This window comes from Lampris incognitus, chromosome 18 (genome assembly GCF_029633865.1).
Source record: "Lampris incognitus isolate fLamInc1 chromosome 18, fLamInc1.hap2, whole genome shotgun sequence".
NCBI lineage: Eukaryota > Metazoa > Chordata > Actinopteri > Lampriformes > Lampridae > Lampris > Lampris incognitus.
The window spans coordinates 3,913,273-3,940,868 of record NC_079228.1 but is presented as its reverse complement, the minus strand read 5'-3'; the positions used below and the strand labels follow the sequence as shown (position 1 = coordinate 3,940,868).

Here is a 27,596-nt window from a genome sequence, read left to right as displayed (position 1 = left end):
AAAGCGATAGGATGTGATGGAGCTTGTCATAAGATGAAAGTGGTGAAACAAGCTAACAACAGAAAGAAGAAGGTCGGCGGCCAACTCATCTATGAAAAAGCTGCAAGACTCAAGCTCGACGGCTTACGGCCATACCAGCCTGATAACGCCCGATCTCGTCCGATCTCGGAAGCTAAAGTAAGGTCGGGCCTGGTTAGTACCTGGATGGTAGACCGCCTGGGAATACCAGGTGCTGTAAGCCTTTTATTCCGCCCTACGATCATCTCAAAGTACTTTGATTTTCTTTTACTGAATTCCAATTGAAAAATCTGACGTATAGGTGAAACCAGACAAACATTTGGGTCAGAAACCAGTAAAAAGTCTTCTCAATGGCTGTATCCTAGTGAGCTTTACGTCATAGCCTCTCGCCCTCGACATCAAAGCGTTCGCGGTCACAGCCTGTCGCCCTTGACATCAAAGCGTTTGCCCCTGACACCCGCTGACCCCCCCTGTCACAGCCTCTCTCCCTGGACTTGCCTTGACATCAAAGCGTTCGCTGTCACAGCCTCTCGCCCTTGACATCAACGCGATCATCACCCTTAAAAAGCCTCCACTATGGTCCAGTCTTGGCTGGAACGTCGCCTTTCATGGACTTCTGCCTGCCTGCCTGCCTGCTTGCCTACCTGCCACTGAGCCGACTCCTGCTCTACCCGTGAGATCGGTTACTTCAATAAAAAGTTGGTTCTTCCCTTACCTGGTTGTGCCGTCTGCTTTTGGGTTCGTTCCTGATACGTGACACTTTAAGTCATATTTTTACATTACAAACGTGACTCCTTGGACAGCAAAAGCGATAGGATGTGATGGAGTTTGTCATAAGATGAAAGTGGTGAAACAAGCTGACAACAGAAAGAAGAAGGTCGGCGGCCAACTCATCTATGAAAAAGCTGCAAGACTCAAGCTCGACGGCTTACGGCCATACCAGCCTGATAACGCCCGATCTCGTCCGATCTCGGAAGCTAAAGCAAGGTCGGGCCCGGTTAGTACCTGGATGGGGGAGCGCCTGGGAATACCAGGTGCTGTAAGCCTTTTATTCCGCCCTACGATCATCTCAAAGTACTTTGATTTTCTTTTACTGAATTCCAATTGAAAAATCTGACGTATAGGTGAAACCAGACAAACATTTGGGTCAGAAACCAGTAAAAAGTCTTCTCAATGGCTGTATCTTAGTTAGCTTTATGTCACAGCCCCTCGCCCTCGACATCAAAGCGTTCGCGGTCACAGACTCTCGCCCTTGACATCAAAGCGTTCGCGGTCACAGCCTCTCGCCCTTGACATCAAAGCGTTTGCCCCTGACACCTGCTGACGCCCCCTGTCAGAGCCTCTCTCCCTGGACTTGCCTTGACAACTAAGCGTTCGCTGTCACAGCCTCTCGTCCTTGACATCAACGCGATCATCACCCTTAAAAAGCCTCCACTATGGTCCAGTCTTGGCTTGGCCAACTCATCTATGAAAAAGCTGCAAGACTCAAGCTCGACGGCTTACGGCCATACCAGCCTGATAACGTCCGATCTCGGAAGCTAAAGCAAGGTCGAGCCCGGTTAGTACCTGGAAGGGAGGCCGCCTGGGAATACCAGGTGCTGTAAGCCTTTTATTCCGCCCTACGATCATCTCAATGTACTTTGATTTTCTTTTACTGAATTCCAATTGAAAAATCTGACGTATAGGTGAAACCAGACAAACATTTGGGTCAGAAACCAGTAAAAAGTCTTCTCAATGGCTGTATCTTAGTTAGCTTTATGTCACAGCCTCTCGCCCTCGACATCAAAGCGTTCGCGGTCACAGCCTCTCGCCCTTGACATCAAAGCGTTTGCCCCTGACACCTGCTGACGCCCCCTGTCAGAGCCTCTCTCCCTGGACTTGCCTTGACAACTAAGCGTTCGCTGTCACAGCCTCTCGTCCTTGACATCAACGCGATCATCACCCTTAAAAAGCCTCCACTATGGTCCAGTCTTGGCTGGAACGTCGCCTTTCATGGACTTCTGCCTGCCTGCCTGCTTGCCTACCTGCCACTGAGCCGACTCCTGCTCTACCCGTGAGATCGGTTACTTCAATAAAAGGAGTTTGGAGTTTGTCATAAGATGAAAGTGGTGAAACAAGCTGACAACAGAAAGAAGAAGGTCGGCGGCCAACTCATCTATGAAAAAGCTGCAAGACTCAAGCTTGACGGCTTACGGCCATACCAGCCTGATAACGTCCGATCTCGGAAGCTAAAGTAAGGTCGGGCCTGGTTAGTACCTGGATGGTAGACCGCCTGGGAATACCAGGTGCTGTAAGCCTTTTATTCCGCCCTACGATCATCTCAAAGTACTTTGATTTTCTTTTACTGAATTCCAATTGAAAAATCTGACGTATAGGTGAAACCAGACAAACATTTGGGTCAGAAACCAGTAAAAAGTCTTCTCAATGGCTGTATCCTAGTGAGCTTTACGTCATAGCCTCTCGCCCTCGACATCAAAGCGTTCGCGGTCACAGCCTGTCGCCCTTGACATCAAAGCGTTTGCCCCTGACACCCGCTGACCCCCCCTGTCACAGCCTCTCTCCCTGGACTTGCCTTGACATCAAAGCGTTCGCTGTCACAGCCTCTCGCCCTTGACATCAACGCGATCATCACCCTTAAAAAGCCTCCACTATGGTCCAGTCTTGGCTGGAACGTCGCCTTTCATGGACTTCTGCCTGCCTGCCTGCCTGCTTGCCTACCTGCCACTGAGCCGACTCCTGCTCTACCCGTGAGATCGGTTACTTCAATAAAAAGTTGGTTCTTCCCTTACCTGGTTGTGCCGTCTGCTTTTGGGTTCGTTCCTGATACGTGACACTTTAAGTCATATTTTTACATTACAAACGTGACTCCTTGGACAGCAAAAGCGATAGGATGTGATGGAGTTTGTCATAAGATGAAAGTGGTGAAACAAGCTGACAACAGAAAGAAGAAGGTCGGCGGCCAACTCATCTATGAAAAAGCTGCAAGACTCAAGCTCGACGGCTTACGGCCATACCAGCCTGATAACGCCCGATCTCGTCCGATCTCGGAAGCTAAAGCAAGGTCGGGCCCGGTTAGTACCTGGATGGGGGAGCGCCTGGGAATACCAGGTGCTGTAAGCCTTTTATTCCGCCCTACGATCATCTCAAAGTACTTTGATTTTCTTTTACTGAATTCCAATTGAAAAATCTGACGTATAGGTGAAACCAGACAAACATTTGGGTCAGAAACCAGTAAAAAGTCTTCTCAATGGCTGTATCTTAGTTAGCTTTATGTCACAGCCTCTCGCCCTCGACATCAAAGCGTTCGCGGTCACAGCCTCTCGCCCTTGACATCAAAGCGTTTGCCCCTGACACCTGCTGACCCTCCCCCTGTCAGAGCCTCTCTCCCTGGACTTGCCTTGACAACTAAGCGTTCGCTGTCACAGCCTCTCGCCCTTGACATCAACGCGATCATCACCCTTAAAAAGCCTCCACTATGGTCCAGTCTTGGCTGGAACGTCGCCTTTCATGGACTTCTGCCTGCCTGCCTGCTTGCCTACCTGCCACTGAGCCGACTCCTGCTCTACCCGTGAGATCGGTTACTTCAATAAAAAGTTGATTCTTCCCTTACCTGGTTGTGCCGTCTGCTTTTGGGTTCGTTCCTGATACGTGACACTTTAAGTCATATTTTTACATTACAAACGTGACTTCTTGGACAGCTAAAGCGATAGGATGTGATGGAGTTTGTCATAAGATGAAAGTGGTGAAACAAGCTGACAACAGAAAGAAGAAGGTCGGCGGCCAACTCATCTATGAAAAAGCTGCAAGACTCAAGCTTGACGGCTTACGGCCATACCAGCCTGCTAACGCCCGATCTCGTCCGATCTCGGAAGCAAAAGTAAGGTCGGGCCTGGTTAGTACCTGGATGGGAGACCGCCTGGGAATACCAGGTGCTGTAAGCCTTTTATTCCGCCCTACGATCATCTCAAAGTACTTTGATTTTCTTTTACTGATTTCCAATTGAAAAATCTGACCTATAGGTGAAACCAGACAAACATTTGTGTCAGAAACCGGTAAAAAGTCTTCTCAATTTCTGTATCTTAGTTAGCTTTATGTCACAGCCTCTCGCCCTCGACATCAAAGCGTTCGCGGTCACAGCCTCTCGCCCTTGACATCAAAGCGTTTGCCCCTGACACCTGCTGACCCCCCCTGTCACAGCCTCTCTCCCTGGACTTGCCTTGACATCAAAGCGTTCGCTGTCACAGCCTCTCGCCCTTGACATCAACGCGATCATCACCCTTAAAAAGCCTCCACTGTGGTCCAGTCTTGGCTGGAACGTCGCCTTTCATGGACTTCTGCCTGCTTGCCTGCCTGCTTGCCTACCTGCCACTGAGCCGACTCCTGCTCTACCCGTGAGATCGGTTACCTCAATAAAAAGTTGGTTCTTCCCTTACCTGGTTGTGCCGTCTGCTTTTGGGTTCGTTCCTGATACGCGACACTTTAAGTCATATTTTTACATTACAAACGTGACTTCTTGGACAGCAAAAGCGATAGGATGTGATGGAGCTTGTCATAAGATGAAAGTGGTGAAACAAGCTAACAACAGAAAGAAGAAGGTCGGCGGCCAACTCATCTATGAAACAGCTGCAAGACTCAAGCTCGACGGCTTACGGCCATACCAGCCTGATAACGCCCGATCTCGTCCGATCTCGGAAGCTAAAGCAAGGTCGAGCCCGGTTAGTACCTGGAAGGGAGGCCGCCTGGGAATACCAGGTGCTGTAAGCCTTTTATTCCGCCCTACGATCATCTCAAAGTACTTTGATTTTCTTTTACTGAATTCCAATTGAAAAATCTGACGTATAGGTGAAACCAGACAAACATTTGGGTCAGAAACCAGTAAAAAGTCTTCTCAATGGCTGTATCTTAGTTAGCTTTATGTCACAGCCTCTCGCCCTCGACATCAAAGCGTTCGCGGTCACAGCCTCTCGCCCTTGACATCAAAGCGTTTGCCCCTGACACCTGCTGACCCCCCCTGTCACAGCCTCTCTCCCTGGACTTGCCTTGACATCTAAGCGTTCGCTGTCACAGCCTCTCGCCCTTGACATCAACGCGATCATCACCCTTAAAAAGCCTCCACTGTGGTCCAGTCTTGGCTGGAACGTCGCCTTTCATGGACTTCTGCCTGCTTGCCTGCCTGCTTGCCTGCCTGCCACTGAGCCGACTCCTGCTCTACCCGTGAGATCGGTTACTTCAAAAAAGACTTGATTCTCTCTTACCTGGTTGTCCCGTCTGCTTTTGGGTTCGTTCCTGATACGTGACACTTTAAGTCATATTTTTAAATTACAAACGTGACTCCTTGGACAGCAAAAGCGATAGGATGTGATGGAGTTTGTCATAAGATGAAAGTGGGGAAACAAGCTGACAACAGAAAGAAGAAGGTCGGCGGCCAACTCATCTATGAAAAAGCTGCAAGACTCAAGCTCGACGGCTTACGGCCATACCAGCCTGATAACGCCCGATCTCGTCCGATATCGGAAGCTAAAGAAAGGTCGGGCCTGGTTAGTACCTGGATGGGAGACCGCCTGGGAATACCAGGTGCTGTAAGACTTTTATTCCGCCCTACGATCATCTCAAAGTACTTTGATTTTCTTTTACTGAATTCCAATTGAAAAATCTGACGTATAGGTGAAACCAGACAAACATTTGGGTCAGAAACCAGTAAAAAGTCTTCTCAATGGCTGTATCTTAGTTAGCTTTATGTCACAGCCCCTCGCCCTCGACATCAAAGCGTTCGCGGTCACAGCCTCTCGCCCTTGACATCAAAGCGTTCGCGGTCACAGCCTCTCGCCCTTGACATCAAAGCGTTTGCCCCTGACACCTGCTGACGCCCCCTGTCAGAGCCTCTCTCCCTGGACTTGCCTTGACAACTAAGCGTTCGCTGTCACAGCCTCTCGTCCTTGACATCAACGCGATCATCACCCTTAAAAAGCCTCCACTGTGGTCCAGTCTTGGCTGGAACGTCGCCTTTCATGGACTTCTGCCTGCTTGCCTGCCTGCTTGCCTGCCTGCCACTGAGCCGACTCCTGCTCTACCCGTGAGATCGGTTACTTCAATAAAAAGTTGGTTCTTCCCTTACCTGGTTGTGCCGTCTGCTTTTGGGTTCGTTCCTGATACGCGACACTTTAAGTCATATTTTTACATTACAAACGTGACTTCTTGGACAGCAAAAGCGATAGGATGTGATGGAGCTTGTCATAAGATGAAAGTGGGGAAACAAGCTGACAACAGAAAGAAGGTCGGCGGCAAACTCATCTATGAAAAAGCTGCAAGACTCAAGCTCGACGGCTTACGGCCATACCAGCCTGATAACGTCCGATCTCGGAAGCTAAAGCAAGGTCGGGCCTGGTTAGTACCTGGATGGGAGACCGCCTGGGAATACCAGGTGCTGTAAACCTTCTATTCCGCCCTACGATCATCTCAAAGTACTTTGATTTTCTTTTACTGAATTCCAATTGAAAAATCTGACGTATAGGTGAAACCAGACAAACATTTGGGTCAGAAACCAGTAAAAAGTCTTCTCAATGGCTGTATCTTAGTTAGCTTTATGTTCCAGCCTCTTGCCCTCGACATCAAAGCGTTCGCGGTCACAGCCTCTCGCCCTTGACATCAAAGCGTTTGCCCCTGACACCTGCTGACCCTCCCCCTGTCAGAGCCTCTCTCCCTGGACTTGCCTTGACAACTAAGCGTTCGCTGTCACAGCCTCTCGTCCTTGACATCAACGCGATCATCACCCTTAAAAAGCCTCCACTATGGTCCAGTCTTGGCTGGAACGTCGCCTTTCATGGACTTCTGCCTGCTTGCCTGCCTGCTTGCCTGCCTGCCACTGAGCCGACTCCTGCTCTACCCTTGAGATCGGTTACTTCAATAAAGACTTGATTCTTCCCTTACCTGGTTGTGCCGTCTGCTTTTGGGTTCGTTCCTGATACGTGACACTTTAAGTCATATTTTTACATTACAAACGTGACTCCTTGGACAGCAAAAGCGATAGGATGTGATGGAGTTTGTCATAAGATGAAAGTGGGGAAACAAGCTGACAACAGAAAGAAGAAGGTCGGCGGCCAACTCATCTATGAAACAGCTGCAAGACTCAAGCTCGACGGCTTACGCCCATACCAGCCTGATAACGTCCGATCTCGGAAGCTAAAGTAAGGTCGGGCCCGGTTAGTACCTGGATGGGAGACCGCCTGGGAATACCAGGTGCTGTAAGCCTTTTATTCCGCCCTACGATCATCTCAAAGTACTTTGATTTTCTTTTACTGAATTCCAATTGAAAAATCTGACGTATAGGTGAAACCAGACAAACATTTGGGTCAGAAACCAGTAAAAAGTCTTCTCAATGGCTGTATCTTAGTTAGCTTTATGTCACAGCCTCTCGCCCTTGACATCAAAGCGTTCGCGGTCACAGCCTCTCGCCCTTGACATCAAAGCGTTTGCCCCTGACACCTGCTGACCCCCCCTGTCACAGCCTCTCTCCCTGGACTTGCCTTGACATCTAAGCGTTCGCTGTCACAGCCTCTCGCCCTTGACATCAACGCGATCATCACCCTTAAAAAGCCTCCACTGTGGTCCAGTCTTGGCTGGAACGTCGCCTTTCATGGACTTCTGCCTGCCTGCCTGCCTGCCTGCTTGCCTACCTGCCACTGAGCCGACTCCTGCTCTACCCGTGAGATCGGTTACTTCAATAAAAAGTTGGTTCTTCCCTTACCTGGTTGTGCCGTCTGCTTTTGGGTTCGTTCCTGATACGCGACACTTTAAGTCATATTTTTACATTACAAACGTGACTTCTTGGACAGCAAAAGCGATAGGATGTGATGGAGCTTGTCATAAGATGAAAGTGGGGAAACAAGCTGACAACAGAAAGAAGAAGGTCGGCGGCAAACTCATCTATGAAAAAGCTGCAAGACTCAAGCTCGACGGCTTACGGCCATACCAGCCTGATAACGCCCGATCTCGTCCGATCTCGGAAGCTAAAGCAAGGTCGGGCCTGGTTAGTACCTGGATGGGAGACCGCCTGGGAATACCAGGTGCTGTAAACCTTTTATTCCGCCCTACGATCATCTCAAAGTACTTTGATTTTCTTTTACTGAATTCCAATTGAAAAATCTGACGTATAGGTGAAACCAGACAAACATTTGGGTCAGAAACCAGTAAAAAGTCTTCTCAATGGCTGTATCTTAGTTAGCTTTATGTCACAGCCTCTTGCCCTCGACATCAAAGCGTTCGCGGTCACAGCCTCTCGCCCTTGACATCAAAGCGTTTGCCCCTGACACCTGCTGACCCTCCCCCTGTCAGAGCCTCTCTCCCTGGACTTGCCTTGACAACTAAGCGTTCGCTGTCACAGCCTCTCGTCCTTGACATCAACGCGATCATCACCCTTAAAAAGCCTCCACTATGGTCCAGTCTTGGCTGGAACGTCGCCTTTCATGGACTTCTGCCTGCTTGCCTGCCTGCTTGCCTGCCTGCCACTGAGCCGAATCCTGCTCTACCCGTGAGATCGGTTACTTCAAAAAAGACTTGATTCTCCCTTACCTGGTTGTCCCGTCTGCTTTTGGGTTCGTTCCTGATACGTGACACTTTAAGTCATATTTTTACATTACAAACGTGACTCCTTGGACAGCAAAAGCGATAGGATGTGATGGAGTTTGTCATAAGATCAAAGTGGGGAAACAAGCTGACAACAGAAAGAAGAAGGTCGGCGGCCAACTCATCTATGAAAAAGCTGCAAGACTCAAGCTCGACGGCTTACGGCCATACCAGCCTGATAACTTCCGGGTTGGCGTGGTGGCGGCGGAGCGGACGAAAAAGACATTAAATCGACGGGGAAACGAGAGCAGTCTCTGAAAATCACGTTTCTAACTCCCCCCCAGCAGCTTTCTGCTGCACGGGGGAAACTTTTGTGGCTTTAGAAGCACGAAAATGGCACAGACGGCAAGGACACTCGGACCGGACAAGACTTACGACGACGGGCAGACGGACAAACAAAATGGAGGTATAGCGGCGGAAACAAAGAAGCCCCAGCAGGACGCGAATCCGACTGAGGCAGAAAGCGTGATGGAGAAGGGGGAGAGAGGAGAATTTGTGGTGGTGGAGAGTCGAGCGGAGAAACGAAAAGAGAGACGAGGTGGAGGGGCCACAGCAATGGGGTTGGTGAAAGAGACGGCGGTCGCAGCGGAAGCGGCGGGGAGGGAGGGGGAAGGGAGAGAGATGGATAGAGACCTGGTGGTTAATGTGGACGTGGAGGGAGAAGACAAAATCTCCATGATGGAGCTTCTGCGTGCGGTTGACAACACGTGTGGGAGAGTATTGGGCTGCAGGTCGAAAAGCGACAAGCGATGGGAGCTCACGATGAGTAACCCGAAAGGGAAAACAAGACTGCTGGACGGCTTCAAGATTAGAAACTCCAGAGTGGTGGCATCGGAAGTTACGAGGGACACCAGGATCGTCTCCTTTTTGAACCTTCCCCTGTATGTCACAGACAATCAAATTGTTACTAAACTGAAGCAGTGGGGCGTGGAGCCGGTGTCTCCTATCAAGCGGAGGAAGTGGGCCGGGACGGACGTTTTTGACGGGACGAGATTCCTCAAAGTCCGTTTCAATGAAAATGTCTCCTCTTTACCTTACAGCACCAAATTTGAGACGCTGGAAGGGATTGAATACTTCAGAGTGCTGCACGATAATCAATCTAAAGTTTGCAGGCTGTGCCTCCAGCCCGGACACATCCTACGGGAGTGCCCGGAGTTCAAGTGCTTCAAGTGCGGGGAGATCGGACACTACGCACGAGAATGCGCAGCCATGCCTGGAGCAGATCCCAAAGAGGAGACAGAGAGGGACACCGGCGAGGGAGTGGAGGACGGGGCAGAAGAGACGGAGACAGGAAATCATCCTGATGGCATTGCGACTGATGGCGAAGCAGAGGGGCCCCAGTCAGCTGCACGCCATGAGATGGAGGAGGAGAGCGAGGTCGAGGAGGAAGAGGAGGAGGAGGAGAAAAGAGGAAGCGGCGGTTTGACTGCGGCCTCTGAGAGGGTGGGGAGGATGCCGACGAGCGTCTCCACTCTGGCGCACGGGTCGCTGAGGGGTCAGGCTGTAACAACATCAGGGGACAGGAGCCGCAGCAACCAGAGGGAGGGCAGTTCGGCCAGCCTTGCGTCCTTGCCTTGCGGGCAGCCGGGGCAGAGAGGGCCTCTACACGGGCAGGGGAGTGAGAGACGACAGCCGAACCCTAAGGCTTCGGAATGGGATGGAGTTAGTAAGGGGAGGGAAGAGGGAACAAGCAGAAAGGGCAAGACTAAGAGGGGTAAATAATAATGGACTGAAAAGGGTGTGCATCATGTTTTTTGTTTGGGGATTATTTTTCTCTGTCTTTCCCACTCACCATGGTCAAAATAGCATCATTCAACGTACGTGGACTACGTGACATGGACAAGTTCACTAAAGTCGTAAAAATGTGTGATGCAGAAATAATCTGTCTCCAAGAAACCCACTGGGACACTGACTGTGAAACTCAGTGCAAGAAAAGGTGGCCTGGATCCTACTTTTCAAGCCATGGGACTCAGCGGGCACGAGGAGTAAGCATCATGGTGAGTAGCCACATTGAGGCTGATGCCACTCTAATAGACAAAGACATTGGGGGGAGGTGGGTTAAAGTGGGCTTTGTTTTTGAAGACACTGTCTACAAATTACTGAACATTTATGCGCCCAACCACGAGGGGGACAGGTCTTCTTTCTTTCGAGAATTGAATATCATAGCTAAAGACTGTGACATCATAGTTGGGGATTTCAATGTCAAGATGAGCAGGCTTGACATTAGCGATAACGGTAGCTATAAACACGACTGTTCTAGAGCGGCCCTGAATCTGTTTATGGCCAAGAATAATTTCTGTGATTTATGGAGAACCAGAAATCCCATAACACGAGAGTACTCGAGAGTACAGCCACAAATGGACACTGTACGGCAAAGTCGGATTGATTTTTGTTTAGTCAAGAAACCGCAGATCGACCTTTTCGATACTGTGCGCTATTGTTTAAATTTCATTAGTGATCATGCCATCCTGCGTGTGGGAATGGGGGGTAAAAGGAGGGGGAGGGGGGGAGGCGTGTGGCACCTTAATGCTAGCCTGCTGAACAGAAGGGATTATGTTGAATGCATCTCTAAAGTGATCTCATTTGAATGTTCACAGCCTGAGTTTGGGGAAAATATCATAGAGGGGTGGGAGAAATTAAAAGTGAGAATTAAACAAAAAAGTATTCAGTTTGCGAAAAGATTGAACTTTAAAACTAGAGAAAAAGAAAGATCATTAAGAAATACAATTGCTAAATTAAATGCACAACCGGTTGTCAATGTTGAAAGGCTTGTGAATATTCAAAATGAAATAAATGAAATTGAAAGGATAAAATGTGAAGGTGCTATAGTGAGGAGCCGTGCTCAATATGCAGTAGAAGGGGAGAAAAGTACAGCTTTTTTCCTCAACTTGGAAAAAAGGAAACAAAATCAGTGTTATTTGCAAGAAATCAAAAATAAAGAAGGTAAAGTAGTGACCAATTTCGTAGACATTCTGGAAACAGTACAAACTTTTTATAGTGACTTGTTTAAAACTGAGAGTTCAGACATACAAGCTACAAATGACATATTGGAAGAGATGACTGCTAAATTAAATGATGAGGATAAATCAGCGTGTGAACAGGAAATAACTGAGGAAGATATAGAGTGTGCAATAAATCAAATGATGTCAAATAAAAGCCCAGGTAGTGATGGGTTGACGGCAAACTTCTATAAAGCTTTCTGCAACACGCTCAAACCAACACTACTGAAATTGTATAAAACAATGGAAAAAGAACAGAAGGTACCGGAGTCAATGACTCTAGGCTTGATCACTTTAATTTTTAAGAAAGGGGAGAAGGATGACCTAACAAATTATAGGCCCATTACTCTGTTGAACAATGACTACAAAATACTAATGAAAATATTGGCAAACAGAGTCAAACAAATATTACATACAATAATAGAAGCCACCCAGGCTTATAGTGTGCCAGGGAGAGAAGTCACTGACACAGTACGCACCATAAGAGATGTGGTGGAGTATTTAAAAGAGACAGATCAAGCAGGTGTCCTTCTGGCCATTGACTTCAATAAAGCCTTTGACCGAGTAGAGCATCAATTTATGTTTAATGTACTGGAGAAGGTAGGTTTTGGAGACAGATTTCTAACTTGGGTAAAATTATTATATAGCAAAGCTACAGGTAAGGTCAAATGCAACGGTGCAACCACTGATGCGTTTCCTCTGGAAAGGTCGGTCAGACAAGGCTGTCCACTATCCTCAATCCTGTACACAATAATAGCAGAGCCACTAGGAATTCTATTAAAACAAGACAAGGGTATTAGAGGTATTGAGTTACCAGGGGGAGGATCCTGTGTCGTCCAGCAATATGCTGATGACACCACCCTAACAGTAAAGGACATGGCAAGCATAGAGAGAGCAATGGCAGTAATAAACATGTACGGTCGAGCCTCTGGCTCCCGCATAAATGTAGGTAAGTCAGAAATCATGTTCATTAACATGGCTGAGCCTCAGCAGGAGACCACACCTTTTAAAATACAAAGCAAGCATATAAAAATTCTAGGTACCTACATCGGTAAAGATGTAGTGGCAGCTCGTGATCTGTCATGGACGGAAATTATTAGTAAAATAGAAAAATGTCTAAATTATTGGAAACTGAGAGACCTAAAACTCAAAGGTAGAGTAGTGGTTCTAAACAACTTAATATTGTCAAAACTAAACTATACATTAGCAGTTATAGAACTACCCTTATGGGTATTAAACAGAATAAATGAAATTATAACCAATTTTTTGTGGAGGGCAAAAGTAAGTAAAATAGCACGAAAAACATTAATAAGTAAGTACAGAGAGGGAGGACTTCAATTAGTAGATATAGAAAGCAAAAAAAGGGCGTTCAGGATCAAAACTGTGCAAAAATATCTGTGTGACTCCACAGCCCACGGCTGGAAAAGCCTGATGGCTTACTTCATAAACAAGGTATTTCACATAGGCGATTTTGTGCTGCTGATGCAACTAAAGCGACCGATGATGGCGGGGCTTCCAGGTTTCTATAGAGAAGTCCTGTCCGCTCACGCGGAATTTCTAAAGCATATAGACTATGCATGTGACTCGGTAAACGTCATCAGAGAAATGCCAATCTTTCTAAATAAGAAAATTCAAAAGACAGGTAAGCTTCTATGTAATAATGACATGTTAACAGCAGGTTTGGTCCAGTTGAAGGACGTCATGTATGAACTGATGCCGGGTTTTCTCCCCCCCCAAGCCATATATGACAGTATAAAGGAGATAAACTATGAGGCCAAAATTACGGAGACAACAAGCTATTATAACGACTTAAAGGAAAGCATCCCAAAAGAATGGCGGACAACCATAGAGCGGAGAGTGGTACAGAACAGAGAGGGGGAGCTCCCAGCCATGTTGGTGGAGCAAGGAGGAGAGTGGAGGAGTATACACAGATTGACAAGCAAACAGATCTATGGAAAGTTTCTGGCACAGGCGTCGCAACGTCCGACCTCTCTGCCGTTCTGGGGCAAAGTTATGCCCAATTTGAATGTGGGACAAATCTGGGGACAATGGAGGGTGAGAGGGAACAGCATTGAGGCAGAAGACAACGACTACAAAATCCGACACAACAAAGTGTTCACTAACGTTATTCTGCACCAATTTGACAAGGGGGTCGGCAGGGAGTGCGACGTCTGTGGCCTGCTGCCTGAAACACTATTGCACATGTACCGCCACTGCTCGGAGCTGGCGAGCTTCTTTGAAACCCTGAAAAAGTGCTTAGTCAACAAACTGGGATTAATTTGGGACAGCGGGGATTCGTGGGATGTATTCTTTGTGTTTGGAGTGTGGGAGAAGAGCAGGGTGAAGAACGCAGCGCTGTGCAAATTGCTCTTAAGTCACGCCCGGTGGGCCGTCAAATCACGTCGGAACATTGCGCACTTTGAACGCAGAATCATCCCGGTTTGGAACATTTTCAAAAACATGGTCAAAAAACAAACACATTACAGACTGACGCACGGCGATGCGGACTTCACCCGGCTCTTCATCAGAGACAGCCATCTCCTCTCCCTCAACAGGAGGGGGGAGATTGTGTGGAACTGGTGAGGGAGGGAGGGAGGGAGGGAGGGGAGGGAAAAAGTCTGAAATGATGTGAACGGAAAATGATGATTATTGGAAGTGTAAATATAAACAAAGTTAAAGACGCGTTACGGTTTTCTTTTAACTTTCTCTGTTATGTTTTATTGAAGTTAAGGGGAGGATGGGATCATTCTGTTTAATGTGGAATGTGTGTCATTTAAAATCTCAAAGTGGTGTTTTAATGTCACTTTCTTTTAAAAACACAGTCTAAGGTTTGTTCAAAAGGGCTGATTTGTTTCATTTTCTGTTCTGATTCCAAAGCGCTGATTTAAGTTGATGATTTGGAAAGCATGGCTTTATTTTATGTATAAAGAGAGACGGATACTATCTTGTGTAAGCGAAACAAAGTGTAAAACAAATGTAACAATGTGGAATTGATGGACAATACATGCAATCAAAAATGTATTTTTGTTCCCAAAAATATATTTTCATAATAAAAGACAAAAAAAAAAAAAATAACGCCCGATCTCGGAAGCTAAAGCACGGTCGGGCCTGGTTAGTACCTGGATGGGAGACCGCCTGGGAATACCAGGTGCTGTAAGCCTTTTATTCCGCCCTACGATCATCTCAAAGTACTTTGATTTTCTTTTACTGAATTCCAATTGAAAAATCTGACGTATAGGTGAAACCAGACAAACATTTGGGTCAGAAACCAGTAAAAAGTCTTCTCAATGGCTGTATCTTAGTTAGCTTTATGTCACAGCCTCTCGCCCTCGACATCAAAGCGTTCGCGGTCACAGCCTCTCGCTCTTGACATCAAAGCGTTTGCCCCTGACACCTGCTGACCCCCCCTGTCACAGCCTCTCTCCCTGGACTTGCCTTGACATCTAAGCGTTCGCTGTCACAGCCTCTCGTCCTTGACATCAACGCGATCATCACCCTTAAAAAGCCTCCACTATGGTCCAGTCTTGGCTGGAACGTCGCCTTTCATGGACTTCTGCCTGCCTGCCTGCTTGCCTACCTGCCACTGAGCCGACTCCTGCTCTACCCTTGAGATCGGTTACTTCAATAAAAAGTTGATTCTTCCCTTACCTGGTTGTGCCGTCTGCTTTTGGGTTCGTTCCTGATACGTGACACTTTAAGTCATATTTTTACATTACAAACGTGACTTCTTGGACAGCAAAAGCGATAGGATGTGATGGAGTTTGTCATAAGATGAAAGTGGTGAAACAAGCTGACAACAGAAAGAAGAAGGTCGGCGGCCAACTCATCTATGAAACAGCTGCAAGACTCAAGCTCGACGGCTTACGGCCATACCAGCCTGATAACGCCCGATCTCGTCCGATCTCGGAAGCTAAAGCAAGGTCGGGCCTGGTTAGTACCTGGATGGGAGAGCGCCTGGGAATACCAGGTGCTGTAAGCCTTTTATTCCGCCCTACGATCATCTCAAAGTACTTTGATTTTCTTTTACTGAATTCCAATTGAAAAATCTGACGTATAGGTGAAACCAGACAAACATTTGGGTCAGAAACCAGTAAAAAGTCTTCTCAATGGCTGTATCTTAGTGAGCTTTATGTCACAGCCTCTCGCCCTCGACATCAAAGCGTTCGCGGTCACAGCCTCTCGCCCTTGACATCAAAGCGTTTGCCCCTGACACCTGCTGACCCCCCCTGTCACAGCCTCTCTCCCTGGACTTGCCTTGACATCTAAGCGTTCGCTGTCACAGCCTCTCGCCCTTGACATCAACGCGATCATCACCTTTAAAAAGCGTCCACTATGGTCCAGTCTTGGCTGGAACGTCGCCTTTCATGGACTTCTGCCTGCTTGCCTGCCTGCTTGCCTACCTGCCACTGAGCCGACTCCTGCTCTACCCGAGAGATCGGTTACTTCAATAAAGACTTGATTCTCCCTTACCTGGTTGTCCCGTCTGCTTTTGGGTTCGTTCCTGATACGTGACACTTTAAGTCATATTTTTACATTACAAACGTGACTCCTTGGACAGCAAAAGCGATAGGATGTGATGGAGTTTGTCATAAGATGAAAGTGGGGAAACAAGCTGACAACAGAAAGAAGAAGGTCGGCGGCCAACTCATCTATGAAACAGCTGCAAGACTCAAGCTCGACGGCTTACGCCCATACCAGCCTGATAACGCCCGATCTCGTCCGATCTCGGAAGCTAAAGTAAGGTCGGGCCCGGTTAGTACCTGGATGGGAGACCGCCTGGGAATACCAGGTGCTGTAAGCCTTTTATTCCGCCCTACGATCATCTCAAAGTACTTTGATTTTCTTTTACTGAATTCCAATTGAAAAATCTGACGTATAGGTGAAACCAGACAAACATTTGGGTCAGAAACCAGTAAAAAGTCTTCTCAATGGTTGTATCTTAGTTAGCTTTATGTCACAGCCTCTCGCCCTCGACATCAAAGCGTTCGCGGTCACAGCCTCTCGCCCTTGACATCAAAGCGTTTGCCCCTGACACCTGCTGACCCCCCCTGTCACAGCCTCTCTCCCTGGACTTGCCTTGACATCAAAGCGTTCGCTGTCACAGCCTCTCGCCTTTGACATCAACGCGATCATCACCCTTAAAAAGCCTCCACTGTGGTCCAGTCTTGGCTGGAACGTCGCCTTTCATGGACTTCTGCCTGCTTGCCTGCCTGCTTGCCTGCCTGCCACTGAGCCGACTCCTGCTCTACCCGTGAGATCGGTTACTTCAATAAAAAGTTGATTCTTCCCTTACCTGGTTGTGCCGTCTGCTTTTGGGTTCGTTCCTGATACGTGACACTTTAAGTCATATTTTTACATTACAAACGTGACTTCTTGGACAGCAAAAGCGATAGGATGTGATGGAGTTTGTCATAAGATGAAAGTGGTGAGGTCCGCGGTGGCGTAGCGGTCTAAGCATCGGCTTGGTGTCGATGCAGTTGCCCACTGGGGACTGGGGTTCGCGCCCCGGTTTCGTCAGATCCGACTATGGCCGGACTCGATGAAGCAGCAATCATTGGCAACGCTGTCTTCGGGAGGGGGGCGGAGTCGGCTTGTGTTCGTCATGTGAATGCGTCTCTGTGTTTGTCGGAAAAACAGTGGTTCGGCTTGGATTCGCCTTGTCACGAAAGTGGGGAGGCGCTTTCCTTCGAGACTGCCGGCCGGAGAGATGCAGTTGGCGAACGCATGCAATACGAGGGTGGGTGTTTGAATTAAAATAGGGATCAATTGGCCACTAAATTGGGAGAAAAAAGGGAAAAATCAGAAATAATTTTTTTAAAAAAAAAATAAGATGAAAGTGGTGAAACAAGCTGACAACAGAAAGAAGAAGGTCGGCGGCCAACTCATCTATGAAAAAGCTGCAAGACTCAAGCTCGACGGCTTACGGCCATACCAGCCTGATAACGCCCGATCTCGTCCGATCTCGGAAGCTAAAGCAAGGTCGGGCCCGGTTAGTACCTGGATGGGAGAGCGCCTGGGAATACCAGGTGCTGTAAGCCTTTTATTCCGCCCTACGATCATCTCAAAGTACTTTGATTTTCTTTTCCTGAATTCCAATTGAAAAATCTGACGTAGAGGTGAAACCAGGCAAACATTTGTGTCAGAAACCAGTAAAAAGTCTTCTCAATGGCTGTATCTTAGTTAGCTTTATGTCACAGCCTCTCGCCCTCGACATCAAAGCGTTCGCGGTCACAGCCTCTCGCCCTTGACATCAAAGCGTTTGCCCCTGACACCTGCTGACCCTCCCCCTGTCAGAGCCTCTCTCCCTGGACTTGCCTTGACAACTAAGCGTTCGCTGTCACAGCCTCTCGCCCTTGACATCAACGCGATCATCACCCTTAAAAAGCCTCCACTATGGTCCAGTCTTGGCTGGAACGTCGCCTTTCATGGACTTCTGCCTGCTTGCCTGCCTGCTTGCCTGCCTGCCACTGAGCCGACTCCTGCTCTACCCGTGAGATCGGTTACTTCAATAAAAAGTTGATTCTTCCCTTACCTGGTTGTGCCGTCTGCTTTTGGGTTCGTTCCTGATACGTGACACTTTAAGTCATATTTTTACATTACAAACGTGACTTCTTGGACAGCAAAAGCGATAGGATGTGATGGAGTTTGTCATAAGATGAAAGTGGTGAAACAAGCTGACAACAGAAAGAAGAAGGTCGGCGGCCAACTCATCTATGAAAAAGCTGCAAGACTCAAGCTTGACGGCTTACGGCCATACCAGCCTGATAACGCCCGATCTCGTCCGATCTCGGAAGCAAAAGTAAGGTCGGGCCTGGTTAGTACCTGGATGAGAGACCGCCTGGGAATACCAGGTGCTGTAAGCCTTTTATTCCGCCCTACGATCATCTCAAAGTACTTTGATTTTCTTTTACTGAATTCCAATTGAAAAATCTGACGTATAGGTGAAACCAGACAAACATTTGGGTCAGAAACCAGTAAAAAGTCTTCTCAATGGTTGTATCTTAGTTAGCTTTATGTCACAGCCTCTCGCCCTCGACATCAAAGCGTTCGCGGTCACAGCCTCTCGCCCTTGACATCAAAGCGTTTGCCCCTGACACCTGCTGACCCCCCCTGTCAGAGCCTCTCTCCCTGGACTTGCCTTGACATCTAAGCGTTCGCTGTCACAGCCTCTCGCCCTTGACATCAACGCGATCATCACCCTTAAAAAGCCTCCACTGTGGTCCAGTCTTGGCTGGAACGTCGCCTTTCATGGACTTCTGCCTGCCTGCCTGCCTGCTTGCCTACCTGCCACTGAGCCGACTCCTGCTCTACCCGTGAGATCGGTTACTTCAATAAAAAGTTGATTCTTCCCTTACCTGGTTGTGCCGTCTGCTTTTGGGTTCGTTCCTGATACGTGACACTTTAAGTCATATTTTTACATTACAAACGTGACTTCTTGGACAGCAAAAGCGATAAGATGTGATGGAGTTTGTCATAAGATGAAAGTGGTGAAACAAGCTGACAACAGAAAGAAGAAGGTCGGCGGCCAACTCATCTATGAAACAGCTGCAAGACTCAAGCTCGACGGCTTACGGCCATACCAGCCTGATAACGCCCGATCTCGTCCGATCTCGGAAGCTAAAGCAAGGTCGGGCCCGGTTAGTACCTGGATGGGAGAGCGCCTGGGAATACCAGGTGCTGTAAGCCTTTTATTCCGCCCTACGATCATCTCAAAGTACTTTGATTTTCTTTTACTGAATTCCAATTGAAAAATCTGACGTATAGGTGAAACCAGACAAACATTTGGGTCAGAAACCAGTAAAAAGTCTTCTCAATGGCTGTATCTTAGTGAGCTTTATGTCACAGCCTCTCGCCCTCGACATCAAAGCGTTCGCGGTCACAGCCTCTCGCCCTTGACATCAAAGCGTTTGCCCCTGACACCTGCTGACCCCCCCTGTCACAGCCTCTCTCCCTGGACTTGCCTTGACATCTAAGCGTTCGCTGTCACAGCCTCTCGCCCTTGACATCAACGCGATCATCACCCTTAAAAAGCCTCCACTGTGGTCCAGTCTTGGCTGGAACGTCGCCTTTCATGGACTTCTGCCTGCTTGCCTGCCTGCTTGCCTACCTGCCACTGAGCCGACTCCTGCACTACCCGTGAGATCGGTTACTTCAATAAAGACTTGATTCTCCCTTACCTGGTTGTCCCGTCTGCTTTTGGGTTCGTTCCTGATACGTGACACTTTAAGTCATATTTTTACATTACAAACGTGACTCCTTGGACAGCAAAAGCGATAGGATGTGATGGAGTTTGTCATAAGATGAAAGTGGGGAAACAAGCTGACAACAGAAAGAAGAAGGTCGGCGGCCAACTCATCTATGAAACAGCTGCAAGACTCAAGCTCGACGGCTTACGGCCATACCAGCCTGATAACGCCCGATCTCGTCCGATCTCGGAAGCTAAAGCAAGGTCGGGCCCGGTTAGTACCTGGATGGGAGAGCGCCTGGGAATACCAGGTGCTGTAAGCCTTTTATTCCGCCCTACGATCATCTCAAAGTACTTTGATTTTCTTTTACTGAATTCCAATTGAAAAATCTGACGTATAGGTGAAACCAGACAAACATTTGGGTCAGAAACCAGTAAAAAGTCTTCTCAATGGTTGTATCTTAGTTAGCTTTATGTCACAGCCTCTCGCCCTCGACATCAAAGCGTTCGCGGTCACAGCCTCTCGCCCTTGACATCAAAGCGTTTGCCCCTGACACCTGCTGACCCCCCTGTCACAGCCTCTCTCCCTGGACTTGCCTTGACATCAAAGCGTTCGCTGTCACAGCCTCTCGCCCTTGACATCAACGCGATCATCACCCTTAAAAAGCCTCCACTGTGGTCCAGTCTTGGCTGGAACGTCGCCTTTCATGGACTTCTGCCTGCTTGCCTGCCTGCTTGCCTGCCTGCCACTGAGCCGACTCCTGCTCTACCCGTGAGATCGGTTACTTCAAAAAAGACTTGATTCTCCCTTACCTGGTTGTCCCGTCTGCTTTTGGGTTCGTTCCTGATACGTGACACTTTAAGTCATATTTTTAAATTACAAACGTGACTCCTTGGACAGCAAAAGCGATAGGATGTGATGGAGTTTGTCATAAGATGAAAGTGGGGAAACAAGCTGACAACAGAAAGAAGAAGGTCGGCGGCCAACTCATCTATGAAAAAGCTGCAAGACCCAAGCTCGACGGCTTACGGCCATACCAGCCTGATAACGCCCGATCTCGTCCGATCTCGGAAGCTAAAGCAAGGTCGGGCCTGGTTAGTACCTGGATGGGAGACCGCCTGGGAATACCAGGTGCTGTAAGCCTTTTATTCCGCCCTACGATCATCTCAAAGTACTTTGATTTTCTTTTACTGAATTCCAATTGAAAAATCTGACGTATAGGTGAAACCAGACAAACATTTGTGTCAGAAAACAGTAAAAAGTCTTCTCAATGGCTGTATCTTAGTTAGCTTTATGTCACAGCCTCTTGCCCTCGACATCAAAGCGTTCGCGGTCACAGCCTCTCGCCCTTGACATCAAAGCGTTTGCCCCTGACACCTGCTGACCCTCCCCCTGTCACAGCCTCTCTCCCTGGACATGCCTTGACAACTAAGCGTTCGCTGTCACAGCCTCTCGTCCTTGACATCAACGCGATCATCACCCTTAAAAAGCCTCCACTATGGTCCAGTCTTGGCTGGAACGTCGCCTTTCATGGACTTCTGCCTGCCTGCCTGCTTGCCTACCTGCCACTGAGCCGACTCCTGCTCTACCCGTGAGATCGGTTACTTCAATAAAAAGTTGATTCTTCCCTTACCTGGTTGTGCCGTCTGCTTTTGGGTTCGTTCCTGATACGTGACACTTTAAGTCATATTTTTAAATTACAAACGTGACTTCTTGGACAGCAAAAGCGATAGGATGTGATGGAGTTTGTCATAAGATGAAAGTGGTGAGGTCCGCGGTGGCGTAGCGGTCTAAGCATCGGCTTGGTGTCGATGCAGTTGCCCACTGGGGACTGGGGTTCGCGCCCCGGTCTCGTCAGATCCGACTATGGCCGGACTCGATGAAGCAGCAATCATTGGCAACGCTGTCTTCGGGAGGGGGGCGGAGTCGGCTTGTGTTCATCATGTGAATGCGTCTCTGTGTGTGTCGGAAAAACAGTGGTTCGGCTTGGATTCGCCTTGTCACGAAAGTGGGGAGGCGCTTTCCTTCGAGACTGCCGGCCGGAGAGATGCAGTTGGCGAACGCATGCAATACGAGGGTGGGTGTTTGAATTAAAATAGGGATCAATTGGCCACTAAATTGGGAGAAAAAAGGGAAAAATCAGAAATAAATTAAAAAGAAAAAAATAAGATGAAAGTGGTGAAACAAGCTGACAACAGAAAGAAGAAGGTCGGCGGCCAACTCATCTATGAAAAAGCTGCAAGACTCAAGCTCGACGGCTTACGGCCATACCAGCCTGATAACGCCCGATCTCGTCCGATCTCGGAAGCTAAAGCAAGGTCGGGCCCGGTTAGTACCTGGATGGGAGAGCGCCTGGGAATACCAGGTGCTGTAAGCCTTTTATTCCGCCCTACGATCATCTCAAAGTACTTTGATTTTCTTTTACTGAATTCCAATTGAAAAATCTGACGTATAGGTGAAACCAGACAAACATTTGTGTCAGAAACCAGTAAAAAGTCTTCTCAATGGCTGTATCTTAGTTAGCTTTATGTCACAGCCTCTCGCCCTCGACATCAAAGCGTTCGCGGTCACAGCCTCTCGCCCTTGACATCAAAGCGTTTGCCCCTGACACCTGCTGACCCTCCCCCTGTCAGAGCCTCTCTCCCTGGACTTGCCTTGACAACTAAGCGTTCGCTGTCACAGCCTCTCGCCCTTGACATCAACGCGATCATCACCCTTAAAAAGCCTCCACTGTGGTCCAGTCTTGGCTGGAACGTCGCCTTTCATGGACTTCTGCCTGCTTGCCTGCCTGCTTGCCTACCTGCCACTGAGCCGACTCCTGCTCTACCCGTGAGATCGGTTACTTCAATAAAAAGTTGGTTCTTCCCTTACCTGGTTCTGCCGTCCGCTTTTGGGTTCGTTCCTGATACGTGACACTTTAAGTCATATTTTTACATTACAAACGTGACTTCTTGGACAGCAAAAGCGATAGGATGTGATGGAGTTTGTCATAAGATGAAAGTGGTGGAACAAGCTGACAACAGAAAGAAGAAGGTCGGCGGCAAACACATCTATGAAAAAGCTGCAAGACTCAAACTCGACGGCTTACGGCTATACCAGCCTGATAACGCCCGATCTCGTCCGATCTCGGAAGCTAAAGTAAGGTCGGGCCTGGTTAGTACCTGGATGGGAGACCGCCTGGGAATACCAGGTGCTGTAAGCCTTTTATTCCGCCCTACGATCATCTCAAAGTACTTTGATTTTCTTTTACTGAATTCCAATTGAAAAATCTGACGTATAGGTGAAACCAGACAAACATTTGTGTCAGAAACCAGTAAAAAGTCTTCTCAATTTCTGTATCTTAGTTAGCTTTATGTCACAGCCTATCGCCCTCGACATCAAAGCGTTCGCGGTCACAGCCTCTCGCCCTTGACATCAAAGCGTTTGCCCCTGACACCCGCTGACCCCTCCTGTCACAGCCTCTCTCCCTGGACTTGCCTTGACATCTAAGCGTTCGCTGTCACAGCCTCTCGCCCTTGACATCAACGCGATCATCACCCTTAAAAAGCCTCCACTGTGGTCCAGTCTTGGCTGGAACGTCGCCTTTCATGGACTTCTGCCTGCCTGCCTGCCTGCCTGCTTGCCTACCTGCCACTGAGCCGACTCCTGCTCTACCCGTGAGATCGGTTACTTCAATAAAAAGTTGATTCTTCCCTTACCTGCTTGTGCCGTCTGCTTTTGGGTTCGTTCCTGATACGTGACACTTTAAGTCATATTTTTACATTACAGACGTGACTTCTTGGACAGCAAAAGCGACAGGATGTGATGGAGTTTGTCATAAGATTTAAAGTGGTGAAACAAGCTGACAACAGAAAGAAGAAGGTCGGCGGCCAACTCATCTATTAAAAAACTGAAAGGCTCCAGCTCGACGGCTTACGGCCATACCAGCCTGATAACGCCCGATCTCGGAAGCTAAAGCAAGGTCGCGTCTGGTTAGTACCTGGATGGGAGACCGCCTGGGAATACCAGGTGCTGTAAGGCTTTTATTCCGCCCTACGATCATCTCAAAGTACTTTGATTTTCTTTTACTGAATTCCAATTGAAAAATCTGACGTATAGGTGAAACCAGACAAACATTTGGGTCAGAAACCAGTAAAAAGTCTTCTCAATGGCTGTATCTTAGTGAGCTTCATGTCACAGCCTCTACCCCTCGACATCAAAGCGTTCGCGGTCACAGCCTCTCACCCTTGACATCAAAGCGTTTGCCCCTGACACCTGCTGACCCCCCCCCTGTCAGAGCCTCTCTCCCTTGACTTGCCTTGACAACTAAGCGTTCGCTGTCACAGCCTCTCGCCCTAGACATCAACGCGATCATCACCCTTAAAAAGCCTCCACTATGGTCCAGTCTTGGCTGGAACGTCGCCTTTCATGGACTTCTGCCTGCTTGCCTGCCTGCTTGCCTACCTGCCACTGAGCCGACTCCTGCTCTACCCGTGAGATCGGTTACTTCAATAAAAAGTTGATTCTTCCCTTACCTGGTTGTGCCGTCTGCTTTTGGGTTCGTTCCTGATACGTGACACTTTAAGTCATATTTTTACATTACAAACGTGACTTCTTGGACAGCAAAAGCGATAGGATGTGATGGAGTTTGTCATAAGATGAAAGTGGTGAAACAAGCTGACACAGAAAGAAGAAGGTCGGCGGCCAACTCATCTATGAAAAAGCTGCAAGACTCAAGCTTGACGGCTTACGGCCATACCAGCCTGATAACGCCCGATCTCGTCCGATCTCGGAAGCTAAAGTAAGGTCGGGCCTGGTTAGTACCTGGATGGGAGACCGCCTGGGAATACCAGGTGCTGTAAGCCTTTTATTCCGCCCTACGATCATCTCAAAGTACTTTGATTTTCTTTTACTGAATTCCAATTGAAAAATCTGACGTATAGGTGAAACCAGACAAACATTTGTGTCAGAAACCAGTAAAAAGTCTTCTCAATTTCTGTATCTTAGTTAGCTTTATGTCACAGCCTATCGCCCTCGACATCAAAGCGTTCGCGGTCACAGCCTCTCGCCCTTGACATCAAAGCGTTTGCCCCTGACACCCGCTGACCCCTCCTGTCACAGCCTCTCTCCCTGGACTTGCCTTGACATCTAAGCGTTCGCTGTCACAGCCTCTCGCCCTTGACATCAACGCGATCATCACCCTTAAAAAGCCTCCACTGTGGTCCAGTCTTGGCTGGAACGTCGCCTTTCATGGACTTCTGCCTGCCTGCCTGCCTGCCTGCTTGCCTACCTGCCACTGAGCCGACTCCTGCTCTACCCGTGAGATCGGTTACTTCAATAAAAAGTTGATTCTTCCCTTACCTGCTTGTGCCGTCTGCTTTTGGGTTCGTTCCTGATACGTGACACTTTAAGTCATATTTTTACATTACAGACGTGACTTCTTGGACAGCAAAAGCGATAGGATGTGATGGAGTTTGTCATAAGATGAAAGTGGTGAAACAAGCTGACAACAGAAAGAAGAAGGTCGGCGGCCAACTCATCTATTAAAAAACTGAAAGGCTCCAGCTCGACGGCTTACGGCCATACCAGCCTGATAACGCCCGATCTCGTCCGATCTCGGAAGCTAAAGCAAGGTCGGGCCTGGTTAGTACCTGGATGGGAGACCGCCTGGGAATACAAGGTGCTGTAAGCCTGTTATTCCGCCCTACGATCATCTCAAAGTACTTTGATTTTCTTTTACTGAATTCCAATTGAAAAATCTGACGTATAGGTGAAACCAGACAAAAATTTGGGTCAGAAACCAGTAAAAAGTCTTCTCAATGGCTGTATCTTAGTTAGCTTTATGTCACAGCCTCTCGCCCTCGACATCAAAGCGTTCGCGGTCACAGCCTCTCGCCCTTGACGTCAAAGCGTTTGCCCCTGACACCTGCTGACCCCCCCTGTCACAGCCTCTCTCCCTGGACTTGCCTTGACATCAAAGCGTTCGCTGTCACAGCCTCTCGTCCTTGACATCAACGCGATCATCACCCTTAAAAAGCCTACACTATGGTCCAGTCTTGGCTGGAACGTCGCCTTTCATGGACTTCTGCCTGCCTGCCTGCTTGCCTACCTGCCACTGAGCCGACTCCTGCTCTACCCGTGAGATCGGTTACTTCAATAAAAAGTTGATTCTTCCCTTACCTGGTTGTGCCGTCTGCTTTTGGGTTCGTTCCTGATACGTGACACTTTAAGTCATATTTTTACATTACAAACGTGACTTCTTGGACAGCAAAAGCGATAGGATGTGATGGAGTTTGTCATAAGATGAAAGTGGTGAAACAAGCTGACAACAGAAAGAAGGAGGTCGGCGGCAAACACATCTATGAAAAAGCTGCAAGACTCAAGCTCGACGGCTTACGGCCATACCAGCCTGATAACGCCCGATCTCGGAAGCTAAAGCAAGGTCGAGCCCGGTTAGTACCTGGGAGGGAGACCGCCTGGGAATACCAGGTGCTGTAAGGCTTTTATTCCGCCCTACGATCATCTCAAAGTACTTTGATTTTCTTTTACTGAATTCCAATTGAAAAATCTGACGTATAGGTGAAACCAGACAAACATTTGGGTCAGAAACCAGTAAAAAGTCTTCTCAATAGCTGTATCTTAGTGAGCTTCATGTCACAGCCTCTAACCCTCGACATCAAAGCGTTCGCGGTCACAGCCTCTCACCCTTGACATCAAAGCGTTTGCCCCTGACACCTGCTGACCCCCCCCCCTGTCAGAGCCTCTCTCCCTTGACTTGCCTTGACAACTAAGCGTTCGCTGTCACAGCCTCTCGCCCTAGACATCAACGCGATCATCACCCTTAATAAGTCTCCACTGTGGTCCAGTCTTGGCTGGAACGTCGCCTTTCATGGACTTCTGCCTGCTTGCCTGCCTGCTTGCCTAACTGCCACTGAGCCGACTCCTACTCTACCCGTGAGATCGGTTACTTCAAAAAAGAGTTGATTCTCCCTTACTTGGTTGTCCCGTCTGCTTTTGGGTTCGTTCCTGATACGTGACACTTTAAGTCATATTTTTACATTACAAACGTGACTCCTTGGACAGCAAAAGCGATAGGATGTGATGGAGTTTGTCATAAGATGAAAGTGGGGAAACAAGCTGACAACAGAAAGAAGGAGGTCGGCGGCCAACTCATCTATGAAAAAGCTGCAAGACTCAAGCTCGACGGCTTACGGCCATACCAGCCTGATAACTTCCGGGTTGGCGTGGTGGCGGCGGAGCGGACGAAAAAGACATTAAATCGACGGGGAAACGAGAGCAGTCTCTGAAAATCACGTTTCTAACTCCCCCCCAGCAGCTTTCTGCTGCACGGGGGAAACTTTTGTGGCTTTAGAAGCACGAAAATGGCACAGACGGCAAGGACACTCGGACCGGACAAGACTTACGACGACGGGCAGACGGACAAACAAAATGGAGGTATAGCGGCGGAAACAAAGAAGCCCCAGCAGGACGCGAATCCGACTGAGGCAGAAAGCGTGATGGAGAAGGGGGAGAGAGGAGAATTTGTGGTGGTGGAGAGTCGAGCGGAGAAACGAAAAGAGAGACGAGGTGGAGGGGCCACAGCAATGGGGTTGGTGAAAGAGACGGCGGTCGCAGCGGAAGCGGCGGGGAGGGAGGGGGAAGGGAGAGAGATGGACAGAGACCTGGTGGTTAATGTGGACGTGGAGGGAGAAGACAAAATCTCCATGATGGAGCTTCTGCGTGCGGTTGACAACACGTGTGGGAGAGTATTGGGCTGCAGGTCGAAAAGCGA

The 27,596-nt window shown here is 48.5% G+C and overlaps 4 non-coding genes and 17 pseudogenes across 4 annotated transcripts; all 21 read left to right on the top strand.

Annotated features, from left to right (window-relative positions):
• The first annotated feature begins 121 nt into the window (after positions 1-121).
• Positions 122-241, top strand: LOC130129220 (5S ribosomal RNA; annotated as a pseudogene).
• Positions 242-944: 703 nt separating this feature from the next.
• LOC130129250 (5S ribosomal RNA) lies at positions 945-1,064 on the top strand (annotated as a pseudogene).
• A 1,141-nt stretch (positions 1,065-2,205) lies between these two features.
• Positions 2,206-2,315, top strand: LOC130129400 (5S ribosomal RNA; annotated as a pseudogene).
• Positions 2,316-3,018: 703 nt separating this feature from the next.
• Positions 3,019-3,138, top strand: LOC130129247 (5S ribosomal RNA; annotated as a pseudogene).
• Positions 3,139-3,839: 701 nt separating this feature from the next.
• LOC130129230 (5S ribosomal RNA) lies at positions 3,840-3,959 on the top strand (annotated as a pseudogene).
• A 703-nt stretch (positions 3,960-4,662) lies between these two features.
• On the top strand, positions 4,663-4,782 carry LOC130129298 (5S ribosomal RNA; annotated as a pseudogene).
• A 702-nt stretch (positions 4,783-5,484) lies between these two features.
• Positions 5,485-5,604, top strand: LOC130129307 (5S ribosomal RNA; annotated as a pseudogene).
• Positions 5,605-6,341: 737 nt separating this feature from the next.
• Positions 6,342-6,451, top strand: LOC130129371 (5S ribosomal RNA; annotated as a pseudogene).
• Positions 6,452-7,156: 705 nt separating this feature from the next.
• On the top strand, positions 7,157-7,266 carry LOC130129406 (5S ribosomal RNA; annotated as a pseudogene).
• A 707-nt stretch (positions 7,267-7,973) lies between these two features.
• On the top strand, positions 7,974-8,093 carry LOC130129458 (5S ribosomal RNA). Its single transcript, XR_008812062.1, has one exon. It is a non-coding gene; the product is annotated as a 5S ribosomal RNA (ribosomal RNA).
• A 7,405-nt stretch (positions 8,094-15,498) lies between these two features.
• Positions 15,499-15,618, top strand: LOC130129228 (5S ribosomal RNA; annotated as a pseudogene).
• Positions 15,619-16,320: 702 nt separating this feature from the next.
• LOC130129269 (5S ribosomal RNA) lies at positions 16,321-16,440 on the top strand (annotated as a pseudogene).
• A 1,117-nt stretch (positions 16,441-17,557) lies between these two features.
• On the top strand, positions 17,558-17,677 carry LOC130129237 (5S ribosomal RNA; annotated as a pseudogene).
• Positions 17,678-18,382: 705 nt separating this feature from the next.
• On the top strand, positions 18,383-18,502 carry LOC130129279 (5S ribosomal RNA; annotated as a pseudogene).
• A 703-nt stretch (positions 18,503-19,205) lies between these two features.
• On the top strand, positions 19,206-19,325 carry LOC130129235 (5S ribosomal RNA; annotated as a pseudogene).
• Positions 19,326-20,027: 702 nt separating this feature from the next.
• Positions 20,028-20,147, top strand: LOC130129234 (5S ribosomal RNA; annotated as a pseudogene).
• A 701-nt stretch (positions 20,148-20,848) lies between these two features.
• On the top strand, positions 20,849-20,968 carry LOC130129367 (5S ribosomal RNA). Its single transcript, XR_008812009.1, has one exon. It is a non-coding gene; the product is annotated as a 5S ribosomal RNA (ribosomal RNA).
• Positions 20,969-22,082: 1,114 nt separating this feature from the next.
• Positions 22,083-22,202, top strand: LOC130129233 (5S ribosomal RNA; annotated as a pseudogene).
• Positions 22,203-22,907: 705 nt separating this feature from the next.
• On the top strand, positions 22,908-23,027 carry LOC130129196 (5S ribosomal RNA). The gene has a single exon (XR_008811977.1). It is a non-coding gene; the product is annotated as a 5S ribosomal RNA (ribosomal RNA).
• Positions 23,028-24,549: 1,522 nt separating this feature from the next.
• On the top strand, positions 24,550-24,669 carry LOC130129448 (5S ribosomal RNA). Its single transcript, XR_008812053.1, has one exon. It is a non-coding gene; the product is annotated as a 5S ribosomal RNA (ribosomal RNA).
• Positions 24,670-25,376: 707 nt separating this feature from the next.
• Positions 25,377-25,496, top strand: LOC130129225 (5S ribosomal RNA; annotated as a pseudogene).
• Positions 25,497-27,596: the final 2,100 nt, after the last annotated feature.